This window comes from Hyaena hyaena, unplaced genomic scaffold (genome assembly GCF_003009895.1).
Source record: "Hyaena hyaena isolate Hyena2069 unplaced genomic scaffold, ASM300989v1 scaffold_148, whole genome shotgun sequence".
Lineage (NCBI taxonomy): Eukaryota > Metazoa > Chordata > Mammalia > Carnivora > Hyaenidae > Hyaena > Hyaena hyaena.
The window spans coordinates 512,502-523,013 of NW_024080780.1; the positions used below are offsets into that span (position 1 = coordinate 512,502).

The 10,512-nt window shown below is 38.2% G+C and overlaps 1 non-coding gene across 1 annotated transcript; it reads left to right on the forward strand.

The window, feature by feature from the left end:
• Positions 1-736: 736 nt before the first annotated feature.
• LOC120236204 lies at positions 737-840 on the forward strand. Its single transcript, XR_005529603.1, has one exon. It is a non-coding gene; the product is annotated as a U6 spliceosomal RNA (small nuclear RNA).
• The last annotated feature ends 9,672 nt before the right edge of the window (positions 841-10,512 follow it).

Sequence of the window (10,512 nt, forward strand, 5' to 3'; positions counted from 1 at the left end):
AGTTCTGGGAGCTTTCCTGCAGTGTTCTGATGTCAAGTGAATTACAGGTCCTCTGAACGTTCCCTGCGTGCATTTTCAGCAAACCTGCCAGTCTGCAGTGGGTTAGCTCTGTGACGCCTTCTGGCTGCAGTAGTTAAACTTCATGTTGCAAAGGTTGGATTTGGCATTGTCTACTTCCTCCAGATTCCATGACGACTTCCTGAATTTGTTGTTCTCTTTGTGCCACGAGTAGTAAATTTCCATGGTAGTGGAAATTGGCTCCGCCGCTCTTACACATAAGCACGAAGGTCAAATCTGATTATCAGGCACCTCTTGCATAGAATTCCCAACAGCTCTATCAAAAGCTAGTTTTATGTTTACTGTAATGAGATATTGTTTTCCTTATTCCTATTATGACTTCTACAGGATATTGTGTACGTTAAGACACAGCCTGGGGCCAGGAAACAGAGTACCCAGACCCTTAGAGGAGTAAACCTGGTGGTGGTTCTCATTAATCAGATTGCATTTGTGGTTTTCTAGATATAAGGTAAATAAAAACAACGGGAAATCTTTGGAGAAGCTCATAGTGGATATCAGAAAAGATAGTTTGGTATTGTAAATGGATAATCCACGAAATCTATTTCTGGACCCATCTGCGTTGAAGACATTCAGCTTAGCTACATTTCAAAGGTTAACAATACAGCTAAATCAAGCCAAGGGATGTTTGGCTTAAAAAAAGAAAAAAAAAAAAAAGCATGTGCTTCAGGAAGCACATGTACTAAAATTGGAACAATACAGAGAAGATTAGTGTGGCCTCTACATGAGTATGACATGCAAATTCATGAAGCATCCATATTTTATATAGTCAATAAGACTGTACTAATGTATGATGACTGATGATAACTACACATATCATGGTGAATGCTGGGTCACGTGCAGAATTGTGAAATCACTATGGTGTATACTTGTGTAATATAACATTGTATGTCAACTACACTTCGATTTTACAAATTTTTTGATGTTTTTTATTTATTTCTGAGAGAGAGACAGAGAGACAGAGAGACAGCATGAGCAGAGGAGGGGCAGAGAGAGAGGGAGACACAGAATCCAAAGCAGGCTCTAGGCTCTGAGCTGTCAGCACAGAGCGCAACACAGGGCTCGAACCTACGAACGGTGAGATCATGACCTAAGCGGAAGTTGGATGCTTAGCCAACTGAGGCACCTCTACACTTCAATTTTAAAAAACTAAAATAAATATAGGGAAGAGGAAATATTTCTTACAAGTTAATGATCATCAAGACCTAATGATATGTATAAATGTGCTGAACAGTGCTATGGAAATCATAGTAACAAAAGCAGTCAGACTTAAATCTTTATTCTAATGACCTCAGTCACCAAGTTGAATACCCATGTGAGAAGAAACAAGTACCTTATTAAACAAATATTGATGGTGCTGTACCCATAGTTATCTACTATGTATCCAGAGTTACTTACTCCAGCTCTAGAAAAATAAATAAATAGAGATAGTGGAATAGTTTCAAATGGTTCCAAACTGTCTTCCTTACTTTACTTCTAAACCACCTCCAGATAATGAGACTTTCTTTTTTTCTTTTTTTTTTACTTTTTAAATGTTTATTTATTTTTGACAGAGAGAGAGAGAGACAGAGTGTAAGTGGGGGAGGGGCAGAGAGAGAGGGAGACACAGAATCCAAGACAGGGTCCAGGCTCCGAGCTGTCAGCACAGAGCCCAACACGGGACTCAAACTTCTGAACCACGAGATCATAACCTGAACTGAAGTCAGGCACTTAACCAACTGAGCCACCCAGGCACCCCAGATAATGAGACTTTCAATGTCAGTTTTAGGTGTTTTTGTTTGTTTTGGGGGGGGTTGTTTTGTTTTGTTTTGTTTTGTTGGTCTATACAAAGCTTTGTATTCTTCACTTTGCACTTAATGTGTGTATTAGTCAGAATCCTGGCAAGAAACAGCATTCACTTGACGGTTCAAATGAGGAACGATTTAGTGAAGGATGGTTTACAATTTACAGAGATGCAGATCAGGTTAAGGGAATCAACAAATGATGCTTAGGCACCCAGGAACCAGCCATAGCATGCAGCTGTTACTGTCATCAGAGCCAAAAGGGCAAAGGGAGAAAATGAAGTGTGGAGCCCAGAGAGAGGACTGCCCAGCGGGAGCTGTAATCCTGGAGGAGCAGAGGCAAGAAGATACATCCCCGGCTGTCATCTCTCCTCCTGCCCTTCCATCTCCTGCTGGTGTCTCCCATTGTCTAAACCCAACCTGTAGCCAGAGGACAAGAGAATAGGGACAAAGTAGTGCACTGGGCTCCATTTCCTAGGGTGCAGAGCAGGGTAGAAAATGATTCTGGTTGGCTCAGTCTGTAGAGCATGCAACTCTTGGTCTTAGGGTCGTGAGCTCAAGCCCCATGTTGGACGCAGAGCTTTCTTTGCCCAGTTGCATGCACATCAGCATCCTCAGGCAGCACCTTCCTGGGATCTTGAATACCCCAGGATCTCGTAGACACTGGTGGAAACTTTAAGTGGCACACATATCGAGAAGCTTCCACTTTTTATGTCTGTTTTTATGTTGAACAAGGGGCGGTGATGAAAAGTTGTAACCAAAGGCATTTTCAAATGCACGAAACAAGATAAACATCTTCAAATGTTAACTGGAAAACAATCTCTCCACATAAAACCACTTAAAGAGGTTTATAAAGTTTAGGAATGTAAGCAAAGATACATAATGAGGGATGCTCTTTTCAAAATTGTAATAACACCTCAAAGTTCCTATTTGTAGATTGATGGTCCTCGGGAGATGCACAGTTAGATTAACACAATCTTTGGTACCATTGTCTACTAGCAGAGACTGGGAGGGTCAGCATCATCTATGTGGCAGGCCAGAAAAGCTATTAAACCCTTGTATACAGAGAGAACCAATTATCACACTGATCTGCTGTCCTTGTGATTAATGATTGAATACTGACAGCCACTTTTCATTATAGGAGCATTCTGTCTCAGCATTCAGCCATCGGTTTGGTTCTTCTGTGCACCTGCAGCTAACCTCATATCCCATGTTCCCTCTTCAAAACTCTTTCGTTTCAAGCTGGGCCATAGTGAAGAAAGGATTTTTTGAATCTCTTCCCAAGGTCAGGCCAGGGATATTCCAACATTATGCTTTCAAGAAAATCAGCTTCCAATTTGACTGTTCAAGAAACCCAGGGGAGAGGGGTGCCTGGGTGGCTCAGTTGGTTAAGCATCTGACTTTGGCTCAGGCCATGATCTCGCAGTTCACAGGTTCGAGCCCCATTTTGTGCTCTGTGCTGAATGTTTGCTCAGAGCCTGGAGCCTGCTTCAGATTCTGTGTCTCCTTCTCTCTCTGCTTTTCTCCGTTCATGCTCTGTCTCTCTGTCTCTCAAAAATAAATAAATGTAAAAAAATTTTTTAAATAAAAAACAAAGAAACTCAGAGGGTCACACCTTAGTGGTAGGGCTAAATTAGCTCAGAATTGAGGCGACTACAGGCCTACCCTGAAACAGTTTTTTAAAAAGCCATAAAAAGATCAAACCCATCTGGTCTTCCAAGAGTGTAACTTTCTTCCAAAACAAAGCCAATGTTCTTCAGAGCCAAATCCTTCTTCAAAGAAAGATAGCAAAGTTCAGATACTCAATAACCTAACAACTCAATATTCAACCTCCAGTAAAAAATTTCTGGACATGCCAAGAATCAGGAAAACATGACCCATAACCAGGATGAAAAAAAAAAAGTCAACAGAAAATGATCACCAATGACAGAAATGGTGGAATTAGTACACAAAACTTTGAAATACCTATTATAAATACTCTATATTTATGGATCTTTAATATGAATAAAATGGAGAGGGTGTGTGAGGATATAAGAAGAACCAAATGGAAATTCTGGAGATAAAAATTAAAAACACTTGAAATGAAAAAAAAATATATATATATAGATTTGAATCTATATATATATATTTATATATATATATAGATATATATATATATAGATATAGAAAAATAAATATATATATATATGTAGTATATATAGATACTATATATATATATTTTATATTTTATATATCTATATATATATACTAGATGAGATTAACTGCAGCTGAGACATGGGAAAAGAGAGAATCAGCAAGCCTGAAGATGTAGCAATACAAAAAATTCAATCTGCAACATAGATAAAAAGATGGGAAAAAATAAATGAGGCCTCAGTGACCTGGGGATAATATCAAGTGGTTTATTATACATGTAATTGGAATCCCAGAAAACTGTGATTTAGTGGTGAGGAGGAGAGGAGGACAGAAAAATATCTGAATAAATAATGGCTGAAAAAATTCCAAATTTAATAAACACTATGAATCCATGGATCCACAAACTTTAGTGAATCCCAAGGTGGGTAAACACACACACACACACACACACACAATATCATATCAAAGCACATTATAATTAAATTGTTGAAAAACAATGATAAAGAGAAAAATCTTAAAATCAGCCAGAGAAAAAAGGCACATGATGTACAAAGGAACAAAGAATGGGAGCAGATTTCTTTTCAGAAATGATGCAGGTCAGAAGACCATGGAATGGCATCTTTAAATTGCAGAATGAAAAAAATAAAATAAGATACAGTTAACATACAGTTCTATATCTAGCAAAAGTCTCTTTGCCACTTAAGGGGTGCCTGGCTGGCTCAGTCAGAAGAGCGTGCGAGGGTTGCCTGGGTGGCTCAGTTGATTAAGGGTTCGTCTTCGGCTCAGGTCATGATCTCACAGTTCATGGGTTTGAGCCCCACGTCAGGCTCTGTGCTGACAGCTCAGAGCCTGGAGCCTGCTTCAGATTCTTTCTTCCTCTCTCTCTATCACTCCCCTGCTCGCTCTCTGTCTCTCTCTCAAAAATAAATAAACATTGGGGTGCCTGGGTGGCTTAGTTGGTTAAGCGTCCGACTTTCGCTTAGGTCATGATCTCACGGTTCGTGGGTTCGAGCCCCGCGTCGGGCTCTGTGCTGACTGCCAGCTCAGAGCCTGGAGCCTGTTTTAGTCTGTGACTCCCTCTCTCTCTGACCCTCCCCTGCTCACGCTGTCTCTCTCTCTGTCTCCTAGAAATAAATAAACATTAAAAAAAATAATTAATAAATAAACATTAAAAAATTTTTTAAATATTTTTATTTATTTATAGGAGAGAGAGCATGAGCAGGGGAGGGTCAGAGAGAGAGGGAGATATAGACTCTGAAACAGGCTCCAGGCTCTGAGCTGGCAGTCAGCACAGAGCCCAACGCGGGGCTCGAACCCACAAACCGCGAGATCATGATCTAAGCAAAAGTCGGACGCTTAACCGACTAAGCCACCCAGGCGCCCCAAAATATTTTTAATTAAAAAAAGAAGAGCCTGTGAGTCTTGATCTTGGGGTCTTGAGTTCAAGCCCCACATGGGGTATAGAGATTATTTAATAAATAAAACTTTGACATAAAATAAAATGTTCAACTTAAGGTGAAATGAAGGCTTTATAACATGGGATGCCTGGGTAACTCAGTTAGTTGACCATCCAACTCTTGATTTCAGCTCAGGTCATGATTTCATGTTAGTGAGATCAACCCCCACTTTGGGCTCTGAGCTGACAGCACAGGGCCCGCTTGGGATTCTCTATCTCTGACCCCCCCCGCCCCGCAAAATAAATAAATAAACATGAAAAAAGCTGGGAGACTTTGCAATTGACCATCACTGTAAGTAATGTTAAAGGAAACTCTTTAGGCGAAGAAAAATAAAGCCAGATGAAAATTTGGATCTATACAAGGAAATGAAGAACACAAGGAATGGTAAATGTGTGGGTAAATATGACAGTGTTTTTTTATTTAAAAAATTCTTTGAAAAGTAATTAACTTTATAAAGCAAAAATAACATGATGGAGATTTCATAACTTATGCAGAAACAAAATGTATGATGATAACACAAAGGATAAAAGGGGAAAATAGAAGTATACTGTTGTTATTACATAACATTCCAACATTTAAAGTAGACTTGGTAAGTTAAGGAGATATGTTATAAGCATTAGCACAACCACGAGAAACTAGAATGTAGAAGTATAGCTAATAACCGAATAGTAGGAAATAAGAGGGGAAGAGAACAACAGCTCAGGACAGACAGGCAAGCTGGGAAATCACTAAGGATAGCAGCGGCAGACTGTTGAAATTCTGTGCACCACAAGAGAAGAGCAGCTACCTTTCAGATCCCCTTATAGTTGAAGAAAGCAATAAATTAATTACTAGAGGAACAGGTAAGGATTAAAGAATCATTATGGAACAGACATGAGAAGCTTTGCTTTTTGAAACATTTGGACTCAGGATCCATTTCCCAACTTCCTAAAGTATTAGGGTTTCTAGTTTGTGCCTACTCAGATTGATGCATTTTCTTTTCTCAGGCAGAGAAGTATTATTTACAACTTTTGTGTTAACAAACCCAAGAGTTCCTATGGAAATGTACTCTGACCTCTTATACAACATTTTTACTTAGGCCAGAGCAAATGAAATAGTGGACATTGAGAGATCAAATGGCTGCCTTCCTCTCTGTTTCCTTTGAAAAATCAATAATTACCTCTTTTTTCTTCTTAAGGAAGCTGCATCTGACCTTATGGAATTTGGCAAAGTTCCTGTGCTAGTGATTTTGATATTTAAATATGAGTGAAATAGGTAAATGGCAACTAAAACTAAACATTTTGAGTAAGAATGAAAAACAGTGAGACTGAACCACATACACATTTAGTTTGATTTAAAAAAATTTTTTTTAATGTTTACTTGTTTTTGAGAGAGAAAGAGAGACAGAGCGAATGAGGGAGGTGCAGAGACAGGGAGACACAGAATCTGAAGCAGGCTTCAGTCTCTAAGCTGTCAGAACAGACCCCATGGGGGGCTCGAACTCACAAACTGCTAGCTCATAACCCAAGCCAAAGTCAGACACTTAATCAACCAAGTCACACAGGCACCCCCAGTTAGACTTTTTATAGAGCATCTTATCCACACACTCCACTGCAGTCTTACAGATAAAGACATGCAGTTGCATGATTTGACACAATTTTGCTATTCAAACATTCATGGAACTTTTCTATATAATTTCTTATTTTGAAGTGTTAAATCTTACAGAATTCCTTTATAACAGTATTATATGGGGTTAGAATTAACATTCACCCTACAGATAAATTCTATATGACATGATTGATCATATAGAATTATGTGTAGTGGATGTGTATCTGCAATTATGTGCTGAAGATGATTGTTGGACTAAATTTCGAAAGGTGAAGTATTAGATGAATAGCTTTTTATCTATTCCTCATCTTAGAAATGGGCCCATTTCCAGGCCAGATCCAAGATTACTTATTAGAAATTTGTGCCCATCTGAAGCATACTTAAAAAGATAATTCTTGTCATGAAGGCTATTAACAGTATAGCCCAAGTATATCCAGGAAAATATTCTGGGCTTCTAATGTCATGAGAGACTATGTGCTCCCAAAATAAATTGCTTGATAATGCAACAGGATGGCTTGTTAAAGAATTCAGTAATAAAAATACCTTTCATGAATACAAATCATGTGAGTTATTTCACAAATATTAGCCTAGTTTATCATGCATGTGTAATTATTGACAAATTTTGGATAAGGAAATGAAGCTAATAGAGGCAAGTGACTTGTTGAAGAGCTCATGCTGACTGAGTACCTGCACATAACAATCAATCAATATATTTTGCTGGATGTACTAATGAAGTTGCAGATCTTTTGTTTCCTGTTCAAGTGCTCAAAAATGTATATGTAAAGGCAATCTGTCTGCCATAATACATACAGTGTTAAAAAGAAGAAAAGCGAGGTGCCTGGGTGGGTCAGTGGGTTGAGCGTCCGAATTCGGCTCAGGTCATGATCTCACAGTTCGTGGGTTCGAGCCCTGCATCGGGCTCTGTGCTGACAGCTCAGAGCCTAGAGCCTGCTTTAGAATCTGTGTCTCCCTCTCTCTCTGACCCTCCCCTGCTCACACTGTCTCTATCTCTCAGAAATAAATAAAACATTAAAAAAAGAAAAAAGAAGAAAAGCACAGTAGAGATGTCACTTCTAGGAAATATCTCCAGGACCTCGGTCGCCTTTTGAATGGTACCTTTGAAAGTATAGCCTATGCGGAGGAGCTGTCCCTGGTGCTGAACTTGCCACAAAGCAACTAGGTCAAAGAACGGCCTTCACTGATTTTCTGTCCATATTTTTTCTAGGCTCCTATTACCAATGACAATACTATTAAGAAAAATAATATTTATAAAATATTTTCCCATTTGAAATTTTTAAAGATTTTAAAATCTTTTTTATCTGTATAAAAATCTGTATTTTTTTTTAAAGTACAGCCTTGTTGTTACATAATACTAAAGTTACCTTTTTAAAGTGTATAATTCAGCATATTCTAGTATATTCACAAAGTTGCATCAGATACACACAAGATGTATACAAACACCGTATCATCACTATATAATTTCAAGAACATTTTATTACCACAAAAAGAAACTCATCCCCTCAGCCTTTGGCAACCAGGGATCTATTTCCTGTTTCTATGGTTTTGTTATTCTGGACTTTTTGAATAAATGAAATTATATAATGTGTGACCTTTTGCGACTGGCTTCTTTCATGTAATATCATGTTTTCAAGGATTATCCATGTTGTAATATGTATCAGTACTTTGTTACTTTTCATTGACAAACAATAATCCATTGTATGGATATACTACATTTTATTCATGTATTTATCAGTCAACAAACATTCAGATTGTTTCTACTTTTAACAAGCTTTTAAGTTTATTTTTTTTTGAGAGAGAGAGAGAGCATTTGAGCATAGGAAGGGCAGAGAGGGGTGTAGAGAGAGAATCCTAAGCAGATTCCACACTGTCAGCATAGAGCTCAGGGCTACATCTCATGGTTCATGAGGTCATGACCTGAGCTGAAATCAAGAGTCAAATGCTTAACTGACTGAGCCTGTTTCTACTTTTTAACTATGCTGCTATAAATATCCATATATAAGTTTTTTTGCGTGCGAGCATGGTTTCACTTCTCTTAGATATGTACCTAGGAGTGGAATTTTGCTGTGTTATATAATCAATATTTTGAGAAACTGCCAAATGCTTTTCCAAAACAGATGCACTATTTTATACTACTTTATGCACTTCATACACCAGCAATGTATGAAGATTCAAATTTCTCCACATCCTTGCCAATATTTGTTATTAGCTATCTTCTTGATTTTAATCATCCCTAGTAAGTATGAAATTGTATCTCACTGTGGTTTTTCACTTGTGCTCACATTTCCTTAATGACGAATGATGTTGAACATCTCTTTGTGTATTTATTGACCATTTGTTATCTTCTGTGGAGAAATGTCTATTCAAATATTTTGTCCATTTTTTAAAAGTTGGGTGATTTTTATTGTTGAGGTAAAAGAGTTCTTTACATATTCTGATCATGAGTCCCTTATCAAATATATCAAGTGCAAATATTTTCTCTCTGTGGGTTGTCTTGTCACTTTCTTAATGATGTAAAGGACTATTTTCAATACAGTGATCCCTCTCTGGTTCTTCCCAATGCTTCCCTCAGCAGCTCTACAAAGGTTTGTTAATAGAATATAGTAAGAATTCCAGGGGCACCTGCGTGGCTCAGTCAACTAAATGTCCAACTCTTGATTTTGGCTTTGGTCATGGTCTCTTGGTTCATGGGATTGAGTTCTGCATTGGGCTCTGTGCTGAAAGTGTGTAGCCTGCTTGGGATTTCTATCCCCCCCCCCACCCTCCTCCACTTGTGCATGTGATTTCTCTCTCAAATAAACTTTAAAGAATGTTTAGAATGTAGTAAGAATTCCAATATCTGTGCTCTTAGTAGCACATTATGAAGCAGGGAACTCCTTTACAATATAATTGCTGAGAAATGTCATATGAAAGAATATTTTTAGTGGTTCTCTGGTAAAAGACTTGTTTGTAAAACTGGATGATGACATCTGTCCCCTGAAGGAGAAGAGGCAATGCCTCAAATGCTGTACTTTTCTCATTATACTGAGCCTACTCGCCCCTTCATAACAAACTCTGCTTGAAAATGTTGCCAAGAGGGGCGTCTGGGTGGTTGGTTAAGTGCCAACTTCAGCTCAGGTCATGATTTCACAGTCTGTAGGTTTGAGCCCCACATCAAATTCTGTGCTGATAGCTTAGAGGCTAGAGCCTGCTTTAGATTCTGTGTCTCCCTCTCTCTGCCCTTCCCTCACTTACATTCTGTCTCAAAAATGAATAAACATTAAAAATATTTTTAAAAATAGAAATGTTGCCAAGAAAAAAAAGGAAACATAAAATTGGTTTCTATCCTAACAAACATTCAGCTCATGTTTTCAAATCCTGTTCTTTGGCAAGAAAATGCATTTTTATACAATCAGAGACTAAACTATTTTTCATGGGAAAACATTACCTTCTGCAAGAGTTTGTTTTTTCCCCCTTCATGG